Source organism: Arachis hypogaea, chromosome 17 (genome assembly GCF_003086295.3).
Source record: "Arachis hypogaea cultivar Tifrunner chromosome 17, arahy.Tifrunner.gnm2.J5K5, whole genome shotgun sequence".
NCBI classification, from domain to species: Eukaryota; Viridiplantae; Streptophyta; class Magnoliopsida; order Fabales; family Fabaceae; genus Arachis; species Arachis hypogaea.
Window position 1 is genome coordinate 97,433,401 of NC_092052.1, and position 5,949 is coordinate 97,439,349.

Here is a 5,949-nt window from a genome sequence, read left to right on the forward strand (position 1 = left end):
CCTTTTTGTGAACTCAAAATGGGAACTCGAGCTTCGTCCTGCTCTTCTTCCTCTTTATTTGAGTCCTCTTCTTGTGATTTCTGGGGGATTTCCTTCAGTTCCTTCCCACTCCTAAGGGTGATAGCCTGACACTCCTCCCTTTGTGTTGAGCTAGTATTGCTGCGAAGGTTGTGGCTGGAAATTTGCTTGAATAAGTATCCAATTTGTGTCTCAAGTTTCTTGATGGCAGCATCCTGATTCTGCATATTGAACATCACCTCTTCTCGGAATGCTTTACTATCTTGAATCTCTTTGCCTATGCCTTCAAGTAGATTCTCAATCTTTGAGATTCTGTCATCCAATGATTGTAGATCGTGATTAGAGGTGGAAGGATGAGGTAAGTTATTTTGGTTTTAATGTGGATGTAGAGAGGTGTTGTTATTGGGGTGTTGATATGGTCTAGATGTGAAATATTGGTGGCTTGCATTGTTGGGATTTGGGTGTCTTTGATCAAGGCTTTGGTCTTGTAGATTTCCCCACCCAAAGTTTGGGTGATTCCTCCATCCAGGGTTGTAGGTCTTGGAGTATGGATCATGGTTTTGCCTAGGTGAATTCCCAATGTAGTTGGCTTGCTCCTGACTACCCTCTACTTCTTCATTCACTCCTTCTTGGGTTGTTGATGAAGTGAAGATTGCTGCTACTTGGTTCCTCTCCATCTTCTTGGTGAGGTCAGCCAGCTGCTGGGTAATGAGCTTGTTCTGAGCCAGCAGAGCATCTACATTGTTTAGCTCCATCACTCCTCTAGTGTTCCCTCTTTCGGAAGCATAGAAGTAGTCATTCTCTGCTACAGTTTCAATGACATCTATGGCTTCTTCAATGGTCTTCTTCTTGTTCAAAGATCCTCCGGATGAATGGTCTACTGCCTTCTTTGATTCATATGACAGGCCTTCATAGAAAATGTACAGCTACACCCATTCATTGAACATATATGGTGGACACCCCCTTGTTAGGTCTTTAAATCTCTCCCATGCTTCATATAGAGTCTCACCATCTTGTTGCCTGAAAGTTTGGACCTCAGCTCTCAGCCTATTGATTCGTTGAGGGGGGTAAAATCTTGCTAAGAATTTGTTCACCACATCTTCCCAAGTTGTCAAGCTCTCCTTCGGGAAAGACTCCAGCCACTTGGCTGCCTTATCCTTGAGTGAGAATGGAAATAAGAGCAGTTTATAGGCGTTAGGATGAACACCATTAGACTTCACTGTGTCACATATTCTCAGGAAGGTGGTTAGATGTTGATTGGGGTCCTCTTGGACACTTCCTCCGAACGAACAGTTGTTCTGAACAAGGGTGATGAGCTGTGGCTTCAGTTCAAAATTGTTGGCATGGATGGTTGGCTTTTGAATGCTACTTCCATAGTTTCCTGGGTTTGGATTGATGTAAGAGCCTAGAACTCTTCTATCCTCCCCAGCATGATTTGCTCGACCTCTTCTGCCATGGTTGTGAGTCTCTTCTTCCTGATGGTTTTCCATGTTTTCTTCCATGTTTGATTCAAAGTATTCCTCAAAGTGTTCCTCCTCTTCTTCAGCACCAACTACACGTTTTTCTCTTGCCTCCCTCCTTAGTCTAAGGAAGGTTCTCTCAGGTTCAGAATCAAAGGAAGTTGAAGCCCCGCTTCTTCTCCCTGTCATACAACCAACAAGTACAAGCAAAGAGAATAGGTGCAGAAAGTATATCTGTCAGAATTACTGTTAGTGTGAGTGATGCAATTTATCAAATAGTTAGTGGGTTAGTGAAATGAATGGTAAATAACAAAGAAAAAGTAGGGGGAAGGGAAGAAATTAACTAAAACAGAAAGTAAATGACTCAAACAGAAAATTAAATCAAACAAAAAATAAAATGCTCAATCTAGTGATCCTCCAATTTAACCATTGTTGATGCACAATCAATCCCCGGCAACGGCGCCATAAACATGATGCACGGAAAACTTGTCTCATAACAAATTTCCTTCGGCAAGGGTACCGAATTTGTCGTCAAGTAAAAACTCACAATAGAGTGAGGTCGAATCCCACAGGGATTGATTGATCAAGCAACTTTAATTAGAGGAATGTTCTAGTTGAGCTAATCAGAATTTGGGTTGAGAATTGCAGAAAATTAAATGGCGGGAAAGTAAATAACAGAAAAGTAAATGCTAGAAATAAAAAGCTGAATGTAAATGACGGAAAGTAAATTGCAGAATCTTAAATGGGAATGGGAAAATTGCTCATAAAAGTAAATGACTGAAATTAAAGAGAATGGGTAAGATCAGGAATGAGGAGTTCATTAGGCCCAGGAGATGTTGCATTCTCCGGATCAATTTCATTTTCATCTCTTCCTCAATCAATGCACTCATTGATCTCCTTGGCAATCTTAAGTGATCGAATTACAATTTCTTGTAATTCAATCTCTCAAATCTTGATCAATAACCAATTCCTTGGTCAATTGCTCATGAGAAGAGATGAAGTATGGTCACGGATTATACCACATGCATTTCCCAAATCAAGTGTTGAGAGGATTATAGTCACATATCCATCCAAACCCAATTTGGTCCAGCATGAGAAAGTATTTCTAGCATGATCTCTTCATTCCTCTTTCAAGGTTCAGAAGAGATCCAAGTATGAATAGCTTCTTTTCCAAGATAACTACCCAATTGGATGAAGATCGAAAGCTTTCAAGTAAAATCAAGAGAAAAGATAGAAGAAGAATAATGAAAACTAGTATTGATCCATCAAATTACAACAGAGCTCCCTAACCCAATGAAAGGGGTTTAGTTGTTCATAGCTCTGGAAAATGAAAACAAAGATGGAGAATACATGATGAAACTAGAAGTGCAGAGAAAGTAAATACAGAGAGTAATTCTATGCCCAGAGGCTCCCTATAATTTCCAACTCTTTAAATAATTCAAAGCTACTCCTATATATACTACTCTTCTACTCTTCTAGTTGGCTCTTCAAGTCTTGGGTCTGGGCCTTTGGATCTTGAGTTTGAAGTAGTTATCTTCTTCATTGGGCTTGGTGATGAGCGGATAATTTATACGCTTTTTGGCATTGTTTTTAGTATGTTTTTAGTAGGATCTAGTCACTTTTAGGGATGTTTTCATTAGTTTTTATGTTAAATTCACATTTATGGACTTTACTATGAGTTTGTGTGTTTTTCTGGGATTTCAGGTATTTTCTGGCTGAAATTGAGGGACTTGAGTAGAAATCAGATTCAGAGGTTGAAAAAGGACTGCTGATGCTGTTGGATTCTGACCTCCCTGCACTCAAAGTGGATTTTCTGGAGCTACAGAACTCGAAATGGCGCGCTTCCAATTGCGTTGGAAAGTCGACATCCAGGGCTTTCCAGCAATATATAATAGTCTATACTTTGGCCAATAATTGATGACGTAAACTGGCGTTCAACGCCAGCCTTCTGCCCAAATCTGGCGTCCAGCGCCAGAAAAGGATCCAAAACTAGAGTTGAACGCCCAAACTGGCACAAAAACTGGCGTTCAACTCCACAAATGGCCTCTGCACGTGCAACACTTAAGCTCAGCCCAAACACACACCAAGTGGGCCCCGGAAGTGGATTTATGCATCAAATACTTACTCATGTAAACCCTAGTGACTAGTTTATTATAAATAGGACCTCTTACTATTGTATTAGACATCTTTTGATCATCTTAGGATCTTAGGATCTTAGGATCATCTTTGAACGCCTGGTTCTTAGATCAGAGGGGCTGGCCATCTCGGCCATGCCTGGACCTTCACTTATGTATTTTCATACGGTAGAGTTTCTACACTCCATAGATTAAGGTGTGGAGCTCTGCTGTTCCTCAAAGATTAATGCAAAGTACTACTGTTTTCTATTCAATTCTTCTTATTTCGCTTCTAAGATATCCATTCGCACCCAAGAACGTGATGAAGGTGATGATTATGTGTGACGCTCATCACCATCTCCCCTATGAACGCGTGCCTGACAAACACTTCTGTTCTACATGAATTAAGCTAGAATGAGTATCTCTTAGATCTCCTAACCAGAATCTTCGTGGGGTAAGCTAGAATGATGGCGGCATTCAAGAGAATCCGGAAAGTCTAAACCTTGTCCGTGGTATTCCGAGTAGGATTCAATGATTGAATGACTGTGACGAGCTCCTAACTCGCGATTGCAGGGCGTTAGTGACAGACGCAAAAGGATAGTAAATCCTATTCCAGCATGATCGAGAACCGACAGATGAATAGCCGTGCCGTGACAGGGTGCGTGAGCATATTATTCACTGAGAGGATAAGATGAAGCCATTGACAAGGGTGATGCCTCCAGACGATTAGCCGTGCCGTGACAGGGCATTGGATCATTTTCCCGAGAGATGACCGAAAGTAGCCATTGACAGTGGTGATGTATCACATAAAGCCAGCCATGGAAAGGAGTAAGACTGATTGGATGAAGATAGCAGGAAAGCAGAGGTTCAGAGGAACGAAAAGCATCTCCATTCTCTTATCTGAAATTCCTACCAAGGATTTACATAAGTATTTCTATCCCTATCTTATTATATTAAATTCGAAAACACCATTATCACTTTATATCTTCCTGACTGAGATTTACAAGGTGACTATAGCTTGCTTCATACCAACAATCTCCGTGGGATTCGACCCTTACTCACGTAAGGTATTACTTGGACGACCCAGTGCACTTGCTGGTTAGTTGTATCGAAGTTGTGACAATTATGAATTAAGATCAGAGCACTAAGCTCTGGAGCCATTACCAGGATTTGTTCGAGCCTGGAGATCACAATTTCGTGCACCACTTGGCTTTACTTGCAGAGAGAAAGTGTGAAGTGGGCAGAGACTTTAGCTCAGGACGTTAGTGGTGTTAACGTTCAGTGAAAATATGGGTTCAAGAACGTTAGTGACATTCAACTTTTTCACTAACGTTCCTCACACAAGTAAGAGCCACGTTAACCTCAACGTTAGTGGCACAAACGTTGCCACTAACGTTGCCTCTTTGTCCTTCGCGCACATTATTGGGACACAACTTTCCCAATAACGTTGAGAAGCCTCCCCTTTTCCTACGTTAGAGTCCACGTTAACTTAGTTAACGTGGCTCTTTTAACGTAGGCTTGCCAACCTTCGAGAACGTTAGTGACACTTAACATTGTCACTAACGTTCGAATGTGCCCCTTAGCTCCCACGTTAGAGTCCACGTTAACTAGGTTAACGTGGCTTCTAACGTGGCTGTGCTAGCCATCTCCAACGTTAGTGACAAAGTTGAATGTCACTAACGTTGGCTCATCATCCCTCTCCTCACGTTAGCTTCCACGTTAACTAAGTTAACGTGGGAGTTAACGTGGCTCATTGTGGCTTGTGTTGGCTCCTTCCAACGTTAGTGACAATGTTTGGTGTCACTAACGTTGTCGATAACCTTTCTTCTTCACATTAACTTCCACGTTAACTAGGTTAACGCGGGAGTTAACATGGCTTCTTGGGGATATTGTGTGTTCATCCCAACGTTAGTGACAATGTTTGGTGTCACTAACGTTGTCGACCACCTAGTTTCTTCACGTTAGCTTCCACGTTAACTAGGTTAACGTGGGAGTTAATGTGGCTTCTTGTGACTTGGCCAACGTTAGTGGGAAAGTTGAATGACACTAACGTTGGCGTCCCCCTTTTCTTCTTAACGTTAGAGGCCATGTTAACTAAGTTAACGTGGCAACTAACGTGGCCACTTATGAGCTTGGTCCAACGTTAGTGATAATGTTAAGTGTCACTAACGTTGGCTCTATTTCCTTTCTTCCACGTTAGAGTTCACGTTAGCTTAGTTAACGTGACTCTTAACGTGGGCAATTATGGCTTCGAGAGCATTATTGGCAATGACTTTTCTCATTAACTTTGCAAGTTACTCCCATTCCACGTTAGTGTTAACGTTATTGTAACTAACGTAGCTACTAATGTGGTTCTT

At 41.6% G+C, this 5,949-nt stretch overlaps 1 non-coding gene across 1 annotated transcript; it reads left to right on the top strand.

Moving 5' to 3' along the window:
• The first annotated feature begins 960 nt into the window (after positions 1-960).
• On the top strand, positions 961-1,067 carry LOC112768120 (small nucleolar RNA R71). Its single transcript, XR_003185558.1, has one exon. It is a non-coding gene; the product is annotated as a small nucleolar RNA R71 (small nucleolar RNA).
• Positions 1,068-5,949: the final 4,882 nt, after the last annotated feature.